The sequence below is a fragment of the Sarcophilus harrisii genome, chromosome 3 (genome assembly GCF_902635505.1).
Source record: "Sarcophilus harrisii chromosome 3, mSarHar1.11, whole genome shotgun sequence".
Classification (NCBI taxonomy): domain Eukaryota; kingdom Metazoa; phylum Chordata; class Mammalia; order Dasyuromorphia; family Dasyuridae; genus Sarcophilus; species Sarcophilus harrisii.
The window spans coordinates 408,993,068-409,014,321 of record NC_045428.1 but is presented as its reverse complement, the minus strand read 5'-3'; the positions used below and the strand labels follow the sequence as shown (position 1 = coordinate 409,014,321).

The 21,254-nt window shown below is 33.4% G+C and overlaps 1 protein-coding gene across 4 annotated transcripts in view; it reads left to right on the top strand.

The window, feature by feature from the left end:
* Nucleotides 1-374: 374 nt before the first annotated feature.
* Nucleotides 375-21,254, top strand: part of SCN2A (sodium voltage-gated channel alpha subunit 2) — a 150,935-nt gene continuing 130,055 nt past the window's right edge. For 2 of the 4 annotated variants that reach the window (XM_031960550.1, XM_031960551.1), the window contains exons 1-2: nucleotides 375-616; nucleotides 1,570-1,649. The gene's annotated coding sequence lies outside the window, so the exon portion shown is untranslated. The remainder of the gene's footprint in view (nucleotides 617-1,569; nucleotides 1,650-21,254) is intronic. The other 2 variants (XM_031960548.1, XM_031960552.1) reach the window with 1 other exon arrangement.

Here is a 21,254-nt window from a genome sequence, read left to right as displayed (position 1 = left end):
AATATGATAGATAAGTAGGAAAAGAGCGGGGATGGGAAGGGGCAGAAATGTGAGGTGTAAGGAGACTGGTTTGTTTGCACTACAGCATGTAGGAAAGAGACTAATATATTAAAAAGCTGGAAAAGCATAATGTGCATATGTGCTTACTCCTCAAAGCAAATAATTATTGATTTGTGTGTGTGTTTTTAAAGACAAATATATATACATATATTTTTTATAATCCCCTACTCAAATTCCCTTTTAAAAACTAGGTAATTCTAGAAAGAATATCTGTCAGATGCTAATTAGGGACTTCTCCCCAATGGCCAGCAGATGGCGATAGCACGTAAGGTGCGGACTTGATTTTTTTTTTTTTTTTTTTTTTAACACGCTGATTCCTAATAGCCGGCGGCTCCCATAGAGTGTCAGAACAGGAAGCTGAGGCAGAAGCAGGGAGTATGCTGCAGAGGCCCCTTTGTTATTTTCCCCCTCCAGTGAGCCCGGAATGAATGTGTAAGCTTTTAGCATCTCCTCCGTTCAGAAATCTCAATAGCTGCACTGGAAAGGCGATAATCTTCCTTCCACCCACCTATGGATCCTGGCCTTTCTTGTGCGGAGACTTGCGATTCTCTTTCAGGTAAGCCAGCATCATTAAAAAAAAAATCTTAGTCTGTCTCTAATACCTATTTATATGCATCTTCCTTCTTCATAAGATGGCATTCCTGCATTTTTTTCTTGAGGCAGGAACATTATTGTAGCTGGTCGGCATCACTTTATTAAAAAAAAAAAAGAAAAAAGATATTTATATATATTATTTCATCCTCTCACGGCTGAAATTGGCTCTGAAATTGACATCCTGGCTTTTAATCTTTCACTTGCCTTACAGTTTTAAGAGGCCATCTGTGGCCGTATTTGTTTGCCTTCTGGAAGTAATGCATTAAAAAAAAAAATTGGTAAATTAATTGAGGCAATCTTTCTTACAAATGGAATATCGTCCCTGGAGGTTGTAGAGCAGGAGGGAGGCTGGTGAACATGGCAGTGGGGCTGCTGAAGGCGAGTGATGCACGGACGTGCAGTTTCTCTCCACCATCTTCAAGGCACATAGGGGGACCACACGGGTCAGAGGGCTTAAAAAGAATTTCTAGGCATAAAATTTAAGTGTTGACAGATTGGCTTTGTGTTTTGTATTGTTTGTTTCTTGAAAAATGAGTCATTTTCACCCTGGAAATGGATGAATTCTGTAAGGAATTAAAAAAAAAAAAAAAACTGGGGGATGATACAGCAGAAGCTGTCTCCTAGGGTGGTGGTGAGGATTAAACGAATAGAATTTATTCATGAAACCATCAGGTATCATGGAAGTGCTCCGTCCTTTCTGTGGTTCTAAGTGGCTTGTGGGGTTAGGGCTCGGTCCATTTAAGACGTTGAGATTGAACAAGGTGCATCACATTTTGACATTCTTTTTTGGTCACGTGATATTAGCTATGCTAAAGAGCAGAATGACTCAGTAGGTGGCGATTGCATACAACGCCCTGACTTCTCTTCATCTTTTTTTTTTTTTTTTTTTTTTGCTTTGGAAAATATGTTTTCTAGCTACCAAAAAAGATGAGGAAAAAACAATATAGAAATGCTGTTATTTCAAAGCCACGACCAAGGATTGCAGTATATAAAAGGTAGATGTGAAAAATATTTTATATTTTTTAATTAGGTTTCTAAAGATGCCTCACTGCCTTGTAAAGGCAAAAGCAGATGGGGGAGGGGTGATAGAAGAGAATTAGAACATTTCTCATTAAGGTATCCCCTCTCTACTTAATGTGTCAGTGATTACCAGATCTTTGAGGGAATAAATGACTTTTATAATGTAATACTAGGCCCACTCATAAAAAGATTATTTTTAACATTAAAAATATTTTATGCAGGTGTGACAGTGCATAGCATCATAGAATTTTGAAAGTGCAGAGAGACATTTGAAATCATTTAGTTTCACATCTTCATTTTACAAATGAGAAATCTATACCTAAAGAGAAAAGTGACCTGTCCCTGTCTACTTTAGTGGCAGGGCCAAATATGAAATCTTGCTTACTTTTCATTCAGTTACATTCAACAAACATTTATTAAGTGCAAGATAGAAACTTATTTTACCTCTCACATGTGCCTGCTTGTATGGAGATATGTGCCTAGAGGTTAATGTTAATTTTGTTTTATTTAGCATGTGTTCCTTCATATATATATATGTATATAGTGAATTCCTATTGAACTCTTTGTCAGTGGCTCTAAGAATACAGGTTTGCGTCTTGGCCATGCCACTTACCAATTGTGTCATTTTGGACAAATCAAGTAAATTCTGTGAGTGTTACTTCATTTTTAAATTGGGCATATTTACATTAAGTATTTCATAGGCTTTGAAAGGATAAAATGAGATATTGGGTATATAAGGCGGATGATGTCTATGTAGATTAGATATATCTTCACACTGGTTATCTAAATGCAACTTGTGGGAAGGAATGAATGTGTATCTGGGATCTTGCTCATCCCTCTTTAAAGGAAACTTTGTTTTCTTGCCTAGAAGGGGAACAGGAAGAGAAGGCCATGAGGCTGTTATATTCTAAGAGAAAAGGTTGCCAGATCAGAATTAGACCTATCTGCTTCCCTAAATTTTATCTCCTAAATGAATGATTTTTCCTTAAATTCAATCTACTTAAGCTTCTGTCTCTGAAGGTTTAACCCCTTTGCTATTGAATGCTATTTATATAAAAGACTATGACAAAATGAATAGTGAGCAGTCGTTTAGCCAAGAAAAAAGATGGCAAATAGAAATAAAAGAACTTATACATGTTAAAATGTATACAAATACATGTATATGAAAATACAAAAAGATCCCCACTGGGATCAAGATATCTTAGTTCAGTCAAAAGAGAAGTGATCAATAACAATTTCCAAGGAGAAATTCTCCAAAGTCTTTAGAGAGGAAAGTTGGAAATCAGAACTATTTTAGGAGCTGGCTTTCACTTACATGTCTGTCTTCCAAAATCTGTTTTTTCTTTCTCCCAATCTCTCCCTAAAGAGAGTACTATATGTACTCTCTCAAAGCAAGAAGGAAGAAAAAATGGTTCCTCTCTCAAGCTCTCATGCCAACTCTTCCTCTTAGGCAGGGAGACAGCATTGAGTCATCTCATTCTTTCTACCAATGAGGAGAATCATATGTGAATTTTCCAGTATTGAACCTCAGATACTATATGAAGTATTTCATAGCCACAAAGCATCAAAAAATGAAAATTGTCATTATTTATAGTATCAATAAAATGGATGTTAATATGGTGATTATAATCACTGCAATCATGTTGCCATGATTGTATATATGATTGTTTCTGGACCTGTGATTTAATAATTAATGGGAACTCCTGGTGAGGAGGCGAGGCAAATCAGCATCTTCACTGCAATTTAGAGTCTCATAGAGTTGCTTCTGATGTGGAGGAGAGTCAGTTGGCTTAGGTTTCAGGAACCCCTTTCCAGAACTAAATATGATCTTAAAAGAAAGCTTAGGTGACATATCCATGATCACATAGCTTGTAAGTGCTATAGACAATATCTAGCCGAGGTCTTTCTCGATTCCCAAGTATTACACCATAAAACTATTATGAAATCACTAAGGTTTCCAAGAACACAGAAATCATTAACTATGAAGATAATCACACTAACTATGGGATACATGACTCCCTGGGTCTTCATTTGCCCTTATTAGAAGAAGTTAATGCATCCTTCTGAGACTCTAATTTATGTGTGAAACCTGGATGGACAGATCCTTGATCACAAGCTCATAATTCATAACAGACAATAAGAACAATGAGAATAAGCATCTCTATATCTCTTTTCAACTGACCATTCTAATAAAAACACCTCATGCTCTAGAATTACCCTTTTTATTGCTTCTGAGGCATATCTTCCTGTTTTGTTTTTAATGGTATGCCTGCTCTTGTGTTTAAAGGGATTAAGATTCATTTCTTAGCAGAGAAAGCAAAAAGTAGAAAACCTAGCAGATAGAAGCCTAGTCATAGAGAACCCCAAAAGATCTGTATTCAAAATCTTAGCTTTTTATATCATGAACTTTTAGTGACTCAAGAAACTCTGTGACTATAAATTAGAGATGAGTCGCCATTCTGCAGTGGGAAAGGGTGTTTCCACACTGAGAGTTTCTGATACTGATAAAAATATAGGTCTAAATCAAAATTAAACAAATTGACAAAATCAAAACAAAATTTAATCATTTATAAGATAAAATATCTCTTCTAGTCATACCAATTTGTTCCTTAGAAAAAACAAATAGATTATATAATGCCATCTTCCAAGAAACCTAAATGAATTTCTATCATATACAGCTAGTAAATATACTTGAACCCAGATTATAGCTTGTCATATTACTTTTGAATTTATAAAATTATGTTTTCATGTGATATTTTCATATATATTCTTACAAGCATTAATTTCCTATTTAAAGTGGTCTTAGAAAAAAGATATCATTTGAAATCTACAATGAATTAAATCAGCATATTTCTGTTGCATATAATACTTAGTTTCTTGATTGTTTAAGCAGTGATTGGCCCAAGTGTGATTTAATTATTCAAGACTTTTGCTTCTTTCCCATATCCTCATTAGCACTTTTACCATTGGTTATGTAGAAAAAAGAAAGAAAAGAAAATCCCCTCAAAAGTTTTCTCTCTTTTTTTGCAATAATTTTTGTGATTTTTCCCAAGAATCATTCTCCACTGTCTTTTACAATTAACTTTTCTAGACTGTCAAAAGCTCTTCATTTACCCTATGAATGAATTCATTCATTGGTATCTTTACCAATTCTAGGTATATTTAATTGAATTAAATTCAATTTCCTTAACTTAGGAATTATTTTACTCAGTTTTGGAATACTACCCTGGAGCTAAGTTGCACTTAAGTATGTAAGTATGTAAAAATTCACATAAACTCACTATATTTCACCAAACTCATAACACTTCACTTGCTATCCAGTTTTCTATAAGGACACTCAGATCCATTCAACATAGACATTTTGCCAAAATTATCTTTCCCCTTTTTTTATTTTTCTCTATTCATTTTCTTATTCTCAGAATAATATCAAGTGATTACTACCATTATTTTTAGAAATGGAGGGCTTTATTTTTTACTTAATAAATTTCTACTTATGTTTCCTTTTTACATGCATTATAAATTTCTATTTATAAATTCTCTGACTGCATAGTCACATAGTCTTAATTTGTATTTCTCTGATTAATAGTGATTTAGAGCAACTTTTCACATGACTAGAAATGGTTTTAATTTCTTCATCTGAAAATTCTGTTCATATCCTTTGACCATTTATCAATTGGAGAATGCCTTAAATTCTTATAAATTTGAGTCAATTCTCTATTTATTTTAGAAATGAGGTCTTTATCAGAACCTTTTAATGTAAAAATATTTTCTCAGTTTGTTGCTTCCCTTTTTCTTCATTTATTGAGAAAAGCATATGGTTTTAAAAGACTCTTTTTAAAAACATGATTAATTATTTTGATCATTTTCCTAAAGATGGATTTTCTGTACATCCCTAGTAGAAATGCAACTTGGTCACAATGAATCATTCTATAGATATGTTCAATGTATTTTATTTAAAATTTATTAATTGACATATATTGATTATATTGGTATACAGTTCTTTTGTTCTTAATCCTTTCCATGTCTGGGTTTCACAACAATATTTTTCTCCTAAAATGAATGTGACAGAGTGCTCTTTTTCAATTACTAAGAATAATAATTTCTTATTAAAATTATTTTTAATAATTTTTTTTTTTTTTTTTTTTTTTTGCTGAGGCAATTAGGGTTAAATGGCTTGCCTAGAGTCACACATCTGGGAAGTGTTAAGAGTCTGAGGCCTTATTTGAATTCAGATCCTCCTGACTATAGGGCTAGTGCTCTATCCTCTGTATCATCTAGCTGACCCTAGTGCTAAATGTTTTTTTTAAAAGTTTGATGAAATTCTCCTGTTAATCCACCAGGATCAGAAATATTCCCAACGCTACCCATTTCCTTTTTAGCTAATTGTCTTTCCCCAAATGAGTTTGGATTATCCATCACTTTTATTTGGTTTTCTGTTAATTTGACATTTTATATTTTTGAATATAAAGATATTTTAAGTAATCCGTTTTATTAGTATATACCTGTATTTAATAGGTTCTGATCATTTTTTTTAATGTCTTAAGGATTTTTTGTGGTTTCACTTGGTTCATTTGCTATTTTGTTGATTTGATTTTCTACTCTTTTCTTTTTGGTCAAGCTGAGTAAAGTTTTATCACATTTTTAAAAGAACCATTTTTTAGTTTTATTGATAATTTTAAAGTCTTTTACACTGACTGCGTATTCCTCTACTTTTGTGCATATTTCAGGTTTATTTGTTGGCTTTCTAATTCTCTTAAATATATATATATTCCATTCCATTCAACACTGTTCTATTGTGTTAATTTGTGTTTTAGGGATATAATTTGTCCCCGAAGAATTTCTTTTAGTTTTATCAAAGAAATTTTGTCATATTGTTTTATCATTAGAATTTTCTTTTGCAAAATTACTGTTTCTATGATTTATTCTTTTACCCATTTATTACATAGGATTTCATTGCTAATTTTATATTTGGATCTGTGTCATTAAATAGACATGTTACTATTCCATGTATTTGCAATATATCTGTGCCCTTAAAATGATCTCTTTTTTTGGGTAAAATTTCACTGGTTCTGAGAATACACATATTCTTTAGCAGTTCTACTTAGAAGACATAAGATTTGAATTCTACTTTCTCTAAAAATTGTTTATTCTATAATTTTCCATTTGTTCATCTTTCCATTTATCCAGCATTGAGAGGCATATTAAATGCTACTATGTGGCTAATGTAATCCTATTGTTTATGATTTCTTATCATTCAAATAATTTTCTCTTTATGAACGTAGATGCTAAAATATGTGGATCACATATATTGTTATTGATTTGTTATTTATGGTTCCTTTCAGCACATTATTGCTTACTCCTTTATTTTTTTATTTAAGATTTATTTTATTTGAAAAACAGAAAAGAAATACAAAATAAAATAAAGTAAAACAAAAGAGAACACTGTGATGTGCCCAGCAGAACACCAGGGAGAATTCAAAATATATAATAACAAATTACCAGATCAAGAAAGTATATATATATATATATATATATATATGTATACATTAGTAGAAGAAATTATATTGATGAATGTCCATTGTTTTTCTTTACATTCTTGTAAATTATTCTTTGAATAAGATGCTGTGCATCTTATTTATTTTATTCTTTTTCCTCCTTTCATTCCCCCCCCACTACTCCCAAGCAAGCTACACTTAAAAAAAGATATATTTATGTATACATATATAGATATATACATACATAGACACACTCATACCCACATACACCCCACATACACACATGTCTTTCCTATCTCTACTGTCTCTTTATTAAATTCTGTTCCATAATTTGCCTTGCTTAAGGTTAAGTTCCATAACTTAACCTCCTCTCACCCAAGGATACTTCCCTTGTCTTACTCCCTCACCCTTTGCTTCCCCATCCACTCAGTGCTCTATTCATGGCACCACTTAGCCATACTCCCCTCTAGATTTTTAGATGGTGTTGATCCCTTCATAGTATATATATGGTGTTACCTGTTGAACCCATTCCCAATGTAAGTAGATTTTCAGAACTAAGCCCTCTACTCCCCCAATGTCTGTGTCTATCCTTCCTTTGCATATCATTTGTCTAACCTGATTACTGTTTTCACTTTAACTCTGTCAATTTTTCTTTTGAACTACCATGTTGTTGATGTGACTCTTAAACATACAGTATACATTTTTATATGTTAAAAAAAACCATAAACAATTTGTTCATGTTTAAACAATTTGTCCATATTAAGTTCCTTGAAATTTACTCTTATAAGTTAAATTTTCTATTAAGTTTGGGTTTGGTTGATAGAAAGTCTCGAAAATCTCCAAGTTCATTGAATGTCCTTTTTTTTTGTCAAACAAAATTATAGACAATTCTATATAATGTTTTATATATATAATGTTTTTGCCCATAAGCCTAGTTCTTGTGATTGTTGGTAGATATGATTCCAGGACCTGTGGTCTTTTATTGTAGCTGCTGATAAGTCTTATACAATTCTAATTGTAGCTCCAGTATATTTGAATTGTTTTTCTTGTTTCTTGCATAAAGTTCTCTTTCATATGAGGCAATAATATTCCTATGTGTTTTCCACAAAGAATCCTCTTTGAGATGGTAATTGCTGGATTTTTTTTTTATTTCTACTTTCACCTCATGTTCTATCACTCCATGTCAATTTTCTTGGATCGTTTCCTGCATTATTGTGTCAAGGTTCCCTTTTTGGTCACAACTTTCTGGCAGTCCAATTATTCTTATGTTTTCTCTTGTTCTGTTCTCCAGATCTATTATTTTCTTATAAGATGTTTCACATTCTGTTTTATTTTCTCATTCTTTATAATCTGTTTTGTTATTTCTTAGTCTTTCACAGCTTCACTGTCTTACTTTTGCCCAATTCTCATTTTCAAAGAATTATTTCCATCTTTGAGGCCCCATATTTCCTTTTCTATTAGGTTAACTTTTTTAAAATAAGCTTCTTGTTTTTCTTAGATTTTATTTATTTGTTAGTTTTTTCTCAATATCTCTCATTTGATTTTTAAATTATTTTTTGAGTTCTTTTCTTTTTTGAGTTCTATAAATTCTCTCTGGGAAGGGAGCCATTTTCACGTTACCCTTTGGGGTAGAAGGTTTTTTTTTTTTTTTTTACTAAAATGTTCTCCTCTGAAGATGAATTTGCCTTCCCTGTTCCCATAATATGTTGCAAGGGTGGGATTCTTTCTTCTTTGCCAATTTTTTTTTTTAAATAAGAAAGAGATGTGTGAGTGTAAGGCGTGTAGTGTAAAGTAGGGGGATGGTTCCTCAAGTTTCCCTTCAACTCTCCACTCTGACCAAGAACCCAAAACCAAGAGTTCCACCTTTCTGCAAGTGCCCACAGCCAGTAGTATCCCTGCCTCACTGCCTTGCACTCACTGGGTACTGGTTCCTTCTCATCCAGGGTTACTTCTCAGCAACACAGCTGGGGCTGGTGCTCTTAATCAGTCAACGTTCACTCAGTCTTCACTAACTCAAACCCCAACTCAACAAACAGTCTGGGAGGTCAAAGTCTCTGTGGTTCCTGCTGAGGCTCCAGCCACTCCCAGCTAGCCCAGAGGGATCCCCCCTTATTGTTTCTGTGGAGCTAACCTGGAAGTATTTGCACTTCAGACAGATTAATCCCCAGCCCAGTGTCTTTTTTCAGATCTTCTTGGGTTATATCTGGAAGACCCCAGTTCTACTCCAAGTCTTTTTGATTTTTGATAAGTCTATGTTCTCTCTGAGATGGAAATTTGTTCTATATGTGGGGGAAATCTGAAGCGCTTGAAGTTTACCAATCTACTCTGCTATCTTCCCAGAATCCTGGGCCTTTATATTTTTTAAGGTTAATTTTTTTGTTTTGTTTTGATAGTATAATTGTTAGCTCCTGCTTTTCTGGATTCAACTGATGAATAGTAAATTTTGTTCTATTCCCTCATTTTTGTATTGTGTATATTTTTGGTTTTAGTTGTATTTTTTTAGGCAATAGATTGGGGGGTTTGTTTCTTATATGACTGGTCATTTTTCACATTTTGTTGGATTGTTTAATCTATATAACACTTAAAGACATATATGTAGATGTGTACAATAAATAAATGTATAAGCATATACATATAGATATATGTATTTCCTCCATTTGTCTTTAATAATTTTTCTGGATTATGATCTTTTTCCTTTTCTATAAAGACAGTACTTTGTCTTCCGTTCTCTAAAAATCTGATGAAATTCTCCTGTGAATTGATCAGGATAAGAAGTTTCTACCATCATCCATTTCCTTTCTAGTTAATTTTCCCCCTGAGTACAGAATATCCAAGATCTTTATTTAGCCTTCTGTTAATTTGGCTATTTTATATGTTTGAAATATAATTATATATTATGTTTATATAATGTATTCATATTTCATATATTTGCTTCTGAGTGTTTAGGAAAACTAGCACCTGATTTGAGGGCTTGCAGAGCTCTTTTTAGAGCTGTTTACCTAGCCCTGATCTCTACCTGATTCACCCAACTCTTGCCTAAAGCTCCAAGAAACTGTGGCTTAGTCAATGGCTATAACCAGGTAAATCATCTTTAGAGATGGGCTAAATCAGATAAGTGAGAGGCTTTAAATAGTTGGTGTTTCCTTCATACTTATTATTCCTTATTTAGTCTCTTAACTCTTCATGGAAATTAAATTTTTATGGTACTCATTTTGATTTCCCTTTTTAAATAGTGTCTATATTATTGCTGTGTAGATCTTGCCTCCCACCCCCAGCCTGTTGCACCTGACTCTTAAAAATATCAATTTTACTTGAACATGAAAGAGAGGATATTTCCCTATGGTAGAAAGTCTCCTATGTCCCTGATTGTGTAATTTTCAATAAATTATTACTCTGCTTATCTGCCTTGAAATTTTCTCCCTACGTGTATTCTTTCTTACCCTTCTGGAAGTCAATTCCCCCAGGAACTATAATTCTCTTTGGCCTAAGACAAGGACAAGGTAGTCTTTTCATGGAAGTATATCACTCTCTTAGCGGTAGTAATCTCTAAGCACCAAATCCTAACAAAGTATACTTATCATAAGATTTATGTCGTCAGTATAATCTCTTCCCCCATGGGGATCTCTTTAGTGAGACTCCCTCCCATCACTAAATTGAGATGTTCTGTTTTCTTTCTTCCTGTTTCATTTCCATTATTTGCTACCTCCTCCTTTGTCCTATAGGGCTTCTTCCTCCTGAGAGACTATGAGAGTTATTTTCCCATTACATTTTTTCATTGACTTGATTAAAATATTTCATACATACCCCTTTATCTTCTTTCTTCCCTATCCCTTTTTATGGGCCTTTCTATTCTGTAGTTTCATCTATCAAAATACATTGATTCACTTAAAAACTAGCATATTTATTGTTCCACCATCATCAGTTCTTCAACATAAATTCCACTTGCACCCTTGTCTTTGGGTGCTTTTAGAAAGAATCCTCTTAATGATCCTTCTGATTTTATTCTGTTTTTGTTTAACTTTTTCATATTATAGAGTTTCCCATCCTCTTTTTTTTTGGATTAACATATTTTGCTACTTGTCTCTTCCTTGGTTACTTTATTTGTTTATTTTTGCTCTCTGGCATGCTCTCAAAGCAAATAATCTGTTCATTTAATTCTGATTTTCTTCTTCCTTTTTTAGTGATGATTAGACTCTGTTTTTCAGGGTCTGTCACCTTTAGTTTCATCTTGAGCTACTTTGCATAATTTCTTCCTTTTTTTGGTGGGTATAGGATAGTCATATCATTTGGCTTTCCTTGAATGTCTTTCTCTTGGAATATGTTGCTAGCTATTGGAAATGCAAAATTTAGCCACCATGTATCTTAGAGTTTGTGACATGGGACCTTTTTTTTTTCTTCATGGAAATGATCTGTGGATTCTTTTAATCAGATTTTGATTTTGGTGTTCAGAAGTTCTGGATAGTTTTCTTGTATTTTTTTTTTGTTTTTTTTTTTTTTTTTCGTCTTTAATTTTTTCATTATGGTATTTAGGTTTTTTAACTTGTGTTCTTCTGGAAGACCTTTAATCCTTAATCTGCCTATGCATCCTATCTTCAAAATCAGTATATTTGTCTTCATAAGGATAATATATCAGGGTGTGACTAGTTTATATTCTTAGACTCTTATGTGAAAAAGGAAGATTTTAAAGTACCATATTTCATCTTTAATAAGATTTTAAAGTTGGATAATGAAATCTAGAACCAAGAGTTTATGATTAAAATCTACATCATTAAAAGTAAAAATGGTTCTTATATTTCTGTAGTTTTCATTCATTAATATTGCCCTCTTTATCTAATTGTCAATTCTGCCTTATACTGTGGAAATACAGAATTAGGATGATGGCAGTTCAATAGGGCACAAGTAAGCAGTATTAGATATTTCAGGGATATTTGTATTAAATCCCTGAGTCAAAACTTTTATTTTTACAATTATAAATTTACTAATAAAATAATTAAGAAAACATTTTTCCAATTCCTCCATTTTAAACTCTATGATTGTTGGTTTTTTTTTCAATTTGTTCATCATAAAATCGAAAAAAATAGTTTCTAAATCAAGGATCACCATAATTATTTTCTCAAGTTTCATAAAACATCAAGATTTGTTTTAATCATCATTTAACTTTTACTTTTCATCTTTGCCTGGTTAAAAAAAAAGGAACACAAAAGTGTTGTCCTTTCCATTCCTTGTCCATTCCAAGGAATAAAGACCAATGTGAAATGTGATTTTTTTCCCTTTGGACTTAGGCTAATTTTTGCAATAAGTTTTCATTTTTTTTTCATTTTTTCATAAGCTTGAATAAAAAGATTTTACTCTATCCTTCTTTTGCTCCCGGCCAGGAATGGCTTTGTGGTGGTAAAACAGTAGTTATATGAGCACAATAGGCAACTGCCAATTAATATGATTAGGTGTGGAGAATACACAAAACTACTATATAAGTACTTTATATCCATAAGTTCTGGATGCCCAGGTAATACTAGTTCTGGCTCTCACCTAGATTCCTCCACTCTACATTCCTCCATTTTCTAAAGGATACTAAGGCTTTAATTACCTTATTACAGAGATTACTTCATGTTTAGCCTAAAAGCAATGCAATATTCTTCAGGCCCAGATGCTCTCTTTGCTAATTTATGAAGTTTGCCTGACAATCCTGCCTAATGCAATCCTGATAATTCAGAACACCCAATAAGAAAAATTCCTTACTTTCAGTTCATGTTTTGGCTCACTGCCCTTATTTAACTTGGGTATATTTCCAGTAAACTCGAGGGTTTTTTGTTTGTTTTTTGAGATAAAATTAGGCTACTGGAAGCTCTGAAGTAAAAGAAGCAAGCCAACTATATTACAGTTACCTCACAAACATGGAGAGGGCAAGTTTGCAAACTAATATACCTTTTATAATCTTCTTTCAAGCAATAAAGGCAACCTGAGTCTGAATCCCCTGTTGTGAGATTCCTGCAGAGAGCCAACAGCCCACCTTCTCTGGCATAACTTAGCTTCCCCTTAGTTTCTCCTTTGAACTGCCCCAGAGTCACCAATACTGCTCAGCCCATCCTAAGCCCTAGGAAAGACTAGAAATACTTTCTTCCTCATTGCCATTGCTGATGCTGATGCTCTCACTTAGTCTCTGCTCCTTTTTCTCTCTGTTCCCATGAAGACTATGTACATGTCTTTTTAAAAAAATTAACTGGTATGAGAAAACCATTATTATGATAATCCAGAATTAACAAGAATTTATTGTGTGCTTACTATTTGCATGGCACCAATCTATCTCAGGGCTAAAAGGGGATAGTTATCCCTCTGAACTACAAATCCAAGGACATCAGTCAGTTTTCAAAATCTTGTTACATCTGAAAAACATATCATTTCTTTGTGCTGAAGAGCTTCTTTAAAAAGAAAACCTCTGCCTAAGAGAGATAACATGTCAATCGATTGCCAGGAATTAACACTTTGAAATATGTTCACTTGTCTTATTTATTAAGACACAGTAAGAGACACAAAACAGTTAAGTTTTAATGAAATTGTGTGATAGGGAATATTCAGAGTATTGCATGACACTGAATGTTTGTTCATCATTTCCAGATCTGGTTGCATTTTTCTCACATAGAGGCTGCTAGATGGTCTAGTGGATAGAATACTGAACTTGGAGTCAGGAAGACTTGAGCTAAAATGTGATTAAGAACTTTCCTATGTATGTGATGCTGAACAAGTCAATTAAACTCTCTGTGCCTCAGTTTTCTCATCTCATCTCACTTTTCTCATCTATTATGAGAATAATAATAGTACCTATGTCCCAGGGTTGTTGTGAGAATTACAGGAGATTATAATAATATAAGTGAGCACATAGTAGGTGCTATATAAATGTTCTCCCCTTCCAGTTCACTTCTCATACCCCTTGACACATTGGCTATGAATAGGGAGTTGAAATACTCTGTTCAGGAACATTTCCAGACTTCCCCTCTGCCATCAGCTCTCACTCAGCAATTTCTCCTCCTTTGAGGTTTGCACTATGCAAATTTATTAACCACTTTAACTCCTGGTGACTGTTACCTGTTGGCCTCCAGGACAGTAGATTATAGATTACAGGAAAGCAGTTTTTATTTCTTTTAGTTCTTCATAAACTGATATTTTCTTGCATCATTCTCCATCCTTTCTCAAGAAATTAAGAGACTTCTTGCCCTTATTTTAAGGGACTTCAAAATACATTCTGATTCCCTGGAACATCCTAACCTAAATTCCTCAATCTGTTTAACTTGTATTTCTTTTTCTGTGCCATCTCAGGTATAGGCAAGAATGATCATGCCTTTGATCTCACCATTACCCACAACTATCTACTTTCATGATCAAGAACTGTAAAATTCCTTTACCATATCCTATACTATTCTGTGCTTCTCTCTGCCTAAACTTATTCTTCATCCTCACTGTAGCTGCTAAACCCTCCACCATTCAGTACTTTCCAGGCCATCATTCCTACTCTGATTTCACTTTTTTCCCTTCCCAAAATTATCTATTGTTGTTGTTGTTAACCAGTTCAGTCTGTGCTGTCTTCTACTCTTGCATCTCTTGCTTCCATCTCCTCCTGTTTTGCCAAACCTTAATTTTGATTACTCCACCAACTGCCTCCTGAACATAATTGAAGAAAGTCATGCAATTTTAATTGTTGGGACTACTCTATATTCATTTTTACAATATCAACTTCACATACCACACAATTTCTCTTGTATCTATACCCTCTCTCTCTTCACATACCTAATTTGGTTCTTTATCCCTTCTTAGCTGGACTATTATTGTAGTCAGTTTATTTGTACCTTCTACCGCATGCATGTCTATATGGCATACTACTCCAATCCATCCCCCATACAGCTAGCAAAGTGATTTTCCTAATACACAAAGTCTGATTATGTCATTCTTATACTCAAAAAATTTCTGTGGCTCCATATTACTTCTAGGATCAAATATAAATCCCACTATCTACCTGGTTATCAGCTTCAGAGTTGTTAGGATCAAATTTACTTACTGTTAATCATTATGTTTATATTCATTTTGAGTATATTATTAAACAAGAGTTTTCCTAATTTTTTGCTTATCTTCTTATTAGTTAACATTTCCCCATTAATTCCCTTCTTTTACTTCCTTCCTCTTGCATTTGTACCTGGAATAAACATATTTCTGAGACCCAGCTATTAAGTATGACCATTTTTTACATGTAAACTATAGTTGTCATTGTCTTTACATGTAATACTTTCACTACTTTTGTTTTCTGCCCAGAATAGAACCAATTCTATTCATAGAAAGGGGTTCCATTCAGAGGTCTAATTAATGAACCTATCTGATCAAAACTTATGATTAAATTTATTCAAAAATGCTTAATAAGTACCTACTATGTTCATGGCAATATATACTAAGTGCTAAAGACACAATGGTTTAAAAAAAGGACAATGTCTACACTTAGAAAGATTAAAGAATTTTAAAAAATATTCTGAAAAGCATGTATTAAGAAACATATTATACACTATAACATATATCCCTTGTTTAATCTTCTATATCTTGTCATTTTTTTAAAACTTGAGATGAATATTCTTTAAGTGAATTATGGGTTTGTTTTGCTCTATTGTTTGAATCCTACCTTTGTTTCCTTTATATCAAAGCTTCTTAAACTGTAGGTGCAACACCATATGGCATCAAGTAATTGAATATAGAGGTCCCTAAATTATGATTTAATATCAATAAATGTTTGATTTGTACATATATCTTTTGTATACCTACGTACTTGGGGCTGTATAAAAATTTATCAGGCAAAAAGGAATCTCAAGTGGAAAAAGTTTAAGAAGTCCTGCTCTACATCATGGTTGAACCTTCCCCTTTAATACCCTTTAATAGAGAAAAATAATTAAGCAAAAACAGTTGATACATGATCAAGCATAACAATGTCAATAACTTTTGGTTCCTGTAGCTTCCCAAATCTCTGCTAAAAATGTTTCATTATCAGTAGTTTAGGATTATTAGTGCTTTTTCAGCTACTCAGAGTTTGGCCTTCTTTTAGTAATCTTTTCCTTTATGTACAGACACATTTATGTATGAACAAACTGAGGCTCAGAGACTTGAAAAAAACTTGCAACAGAATCAGGCAGCTAGTAAGTAGCAAAACTTGAACTTCAATTTATATTCTCTCAAAAACATAACCTGTACAGTTCCTGCTATACCAATTGTCTCAGTTTTGTATATATAATATAAATACTTTAGAATAGTTGAACATGGCAATTAACCTTACCTAATCATAAGAGTTTTTTCTTCCTTTCTCTTTTTTGAAAATCAGCTAAATCCTCCCATTGTTTGAGACTTTGGCCATTTAGAAAAGGACCAGCTATAGGCTGGAGGCTAAGTATTAGAATCAAATCTACTGCCGATTTCCCAAGAGCAATTAAGAGGATACTCTGCATGGATACCCAAGTTGCTTCTCAGAAAAAAAAAAAAGTCCCTTATCTCAACCCTAATTGTATTGCTTTCATTTTTTAACATAATACATATTGCTTTACAACAGAATGTATTTCTTTATCCTATTGTATCTTTATAGTATAATAAATTCTTTTTCCCTGTGCCCCACGTTGAAAGCATAAAATTGACTTGTACTTTATTCAGATAATTTTCAACTTTGGATATACAATTTTCCATGACACATGCACAATCCTAAGGATATAATAATCCATTTGAATAGAGTAGCAAACAATTTTACCATGTTGTGTCCCATTTAATATTTGCTGTTACTTTAAGAAGTGCTTTTTGGAATGAACCATTTTACACACATCCTCTTTTTTTTATTTAGGTGATTCAGTCTCCCAAAATGCCCACCGCAATTCCACCTGCTTTGAGTTTAATTGTTCACTCAGTATTTAGGCTTGTGAAAGTGTTAATATATGAAGGGCATGAATCAGACTTGTAGAAGAGAAAGGTTTTATAATGCTAACTGAATTCCTTTAAAAATTTTTTGGAATACTGACACATACAGAGCTCAAAGGACTTTAAATACTCTAGGTACTTTGCAGAGATCATATCATAATTAAATTAACTCTGGGATTTCAGAAACTGCTAGGAATACTGTTTATCAGTATTTCTAAAGCAATTTGAAAGCTTTTGTTTTTAAGTATAAGAAAAATGGTCTTTCTGCCAGAAAGGATAATTAACAGATATGAAGTTAATTTGGAAAAGTTAATTCATCATTCTATAACTTATTTCTGCATCTATAATAATTTTCCTAAAAATAAATACGAATTTTTCCTTACCTTGATTTGAATGGGGGCAGCTAGGTGACACTTCTAGCTGTGTGACCATGGATAAGTCACTTAACCCTGTTTGCCTCAGTTTCTTTATCTACAAAATGAGCTGGAAAAGAAATAGTATACCACTCCAGTATCTCTGCCAAGAAAATACCAAATGGAGTCACAAAAAGTCAGACATAACTGAAAAACAACTGAACAATGATTTCCTCTATTTTAACTGTCTATTCTTTCAAAAAGTTTATCAACTCTCATCACCATAAGTTTAATGATCATTTCAAATAACTCCCATGTATACAGGTGTATATCTATCTATCTATTTCCAGCCATAGATATATATGTATATACATATGTGTATATACATATATATATATAGAAGAACTCACATAGGATAAGTGTTCATTGATGCTGAGTGAAATGAGCAGGACCAGGAGATCATTATATACTTCAACAACAATACTAGATGATGACCAGTTCTGGTGGATCAGGCCATCCTCAGCAACGAGATCAACCAAATCATTTCTAATGGAGCAGTAATGAACTGAACTAGCTATGCCCAGAAAAACAACTCTGGGAGATGACTAAAAACCATTACATTAAATTCCCAATCCCTATATTTATGCACACATGCATTTTTGATTTCCTTCACAAGCTAATTGTACAATAATTCAGAGTCTGATTCTTTTTGTACAGCAAAATAATGTTTTGGTCATGTATACTTATTGTGTATCTAAGTTATATTTTAATATATTTAACATCTACTGGTCATCCTGCCATCTAGGGGAGGGGGTGGGGGGGTAAGAGGTGAAAAATTGGAACAAGAGGTTTGGCAATTGTTAATGCTGTAAAGTTACCCATGTATATATCCTGTAAATAAAAGGCTATTAAATTAAAAAAAAAAAAAAGGATAAGTGTTCATAAATCTTCCCAGTCACCCACACTCACAACCTGTGTAATTCTCTCTTACCCCTCCCATATCCCGTCTATTACCATGAGCTGTACACCTCTTGGATAGACTGCCTTCTTTCTTCTGACACCATCACCACCCTGGTATTATTCCCATCACCTGAAATACATCAGTAGCCTGATGGTTAGTCTCTTTTCTTCTCACTCCAATTCATCTTCCACCCAGCTTTCAAATGGGTCTTCTAAAAATGTGTATTTGAACATATCACCATTGTATTCAAAAGTTTCCCGTGGCTCTTATTATCTTCATTATAAAATATGGAATCTTCTATTTGGCCTTCAAAGTTCTTTATAACCTAGCCCCTTCCTATCTTTCCAGTCCTCTTATACCTTAACCCTTCTACTGCAATCCAGTGATACAATTCTCTTGCTTTTCCTTGCATTTGCCATTACATTTCCCAACCCCTGGAATTTTGCATTGGCCATTCTCTATGCTTGGAATATTTTCTCTTTTTTGTGCCTCATGAATTCCTGGCTTCCTTTAAGTTTCAGCTCAGCTCCCATCTTTGGTTAAAAAAAAACCCTGTCCCAGTCCTCCTTAATCTTCCACAGTACAAAATTGACAAGACTTTTGCTGGGAAAAAAAAAGTGTGCATCTAGTTGATATATTGAGATAGCTAGGGGGCACACAGGGGTAGTCTGGAGTCAGGAAAACTTGAGTTCAAATTCAGCTTCAGACATTTACTAGTTGTGAGAGCTTGGGTAATTCACTTTACCTCTGCCTGCCTCAATTTCCACAATTGTAAAATAAGGATAATAGCATCTACCTCCCATTTAAGGATTAAATAATAAAATATTTGTGAAGCATTTAACATAGTGCTTGGCATTTACTAAGCACTTAATAAAACTACATTTTCTTCCTTCTTTTCTTTCTTTCTCCCTTCATTCCTTCCTTCTTGTCCTATGCTCAAGAGTGTAGGTACAATGTACTGTCATCAATGAGTTTCAGTCTGTAAAAAATGAGAGAACCTAACAAAGTTCTATGGAAAGTTTGAGGAAATGTTTATTTTTACCTTAAGTATGAGTCTGGGGAAGCTTTCTGAGGGTAAAAAGTCTCTGAGTTAGATCTTGAAGGAAAGAATATGGACAGGGATGGGATAGAGTAAAGAACTCTTACAAGAATGAGAGATGGCTTGAGCAAAATCATGGAGATCAAAGAGGACAAGATAAAAATTTGGAACTGAGAGTAGTAGCAAATTCATTTGCGGGGGGGGGGACTGTAGAGTACATGAAGTAGAATAAATGGAGGACCTTGAATACCAGATTTATTTAATAGGCAGTAGGGAAACAGTAGAACATTCTGAGGAATCTTATCAAAGAAGTTCCTTATGAAATTTATGAAAATTATTCCAGTAGTGAAGGATGAATCAGAAAGAAGATAAATGAGAAACATGAAGATCAGTTAAGAGACTTTTGAAAAGAAAAGGGGCAGCCATTCAAGAAATTAATTAGCCTGAAAAGGCCATTAAATTTCACAAGTGGGTGTATTTGTTTGTGTCGTCATGTAGATCAGATACATGAAGTTTCAGTTGTGATTAGTTCCTGAACACATATTCATTCTCAGTTAGGGTAGTCATATTCAATCTGTTTTCTTCCCATTCAATTCAAATACTCAGTGAAAATGAATAAATGTAGTGAGTAAGTCCATTTCATTTCTTTACTTATAATTTTAGATATAAAAATAAAATAACTAATTTAAAATTTCCATATGATTCCAATTAAATTCTGGATCTCAGTTTTCATCATCTATAAAATGAGAAAGGCTACATTTACAGGGTCTCATTTTACGGATGAGGAAGTAGTTTTATCAGCTGTAAAATAGATAGCCTCTGAGGCTCCCTTCTAGCTCTAGACTGTGGATGCTGTGATTCTGTGAATTAGACTTGCTTATGTGTCTCTGAAATTAATGACATGTTCTTCCTATTGGTCATATGGTTCAGAGATCCTTAATATGATTCCAGAGGCTTCGTGAGCCTGTAACTTTGTCTTTCAGCATATATATATATATATATATATATATATATATATATATATAAACTGTATGCCCCTTCAAAGGTTCAAATAACTTTAAAGAACAAATAAAGTCTCCAAACTCACTACTCCTGGGAGTAGGTACAATTCTGTATTTTGCATACTACAGCCAAGTGATGCTTGCTATATGGTATGAATCTTGGGCACTTCCATAACTTTGGTAATAGATGATTAGAGCATGAGGGTATTTAATACTGGGATGTCTTTTATACCAACTAACTCGTGCTTTCCCATAGAAGTTAATTTTTAGGTGGTGCATGAGAACATGAGAGAAATTCTTTTTTTTTTTTTACTGCCCAAATATGTAGTAATAAACAAACAACTCAAGATAGCTAAATTTTGTGGGAGATAAGTAAAGACTGGGGTTAGTGTATATGTGGGAGGGGTGGCAGAAGAGGATTAAGTATAACTTTGTTCATGAGGAAAGTGGACCTTATTTTTGTCTTTAACTAATGAATGACATTGTGAGATTTTGTGTAAAAGTTGGTGCTTAAGACGAGTCTAGAAGAAATAGTGATTTCTAAGAGGCAGAATTGAGAAAGGAATATACTCTAGTCACTGGGATGGAAAGTTCAAAAGGGGAGATGGAAGATATACTTGCATGTGAGAAGAATAGCAAAAAAGACAATTTGGCCAATCCAGAGAGTGCAAGAAGGGGCATAAAAAGGCACAAGTGTTGCATCCCAGAATCTCAAAAAAAAAAAAAAAAAGAAAGAAAGAAAGAAAAGAAAAAGTAAAAAGTGAAATGACCTCTTTGTTCTTTTGTACAAAAGTGATGATA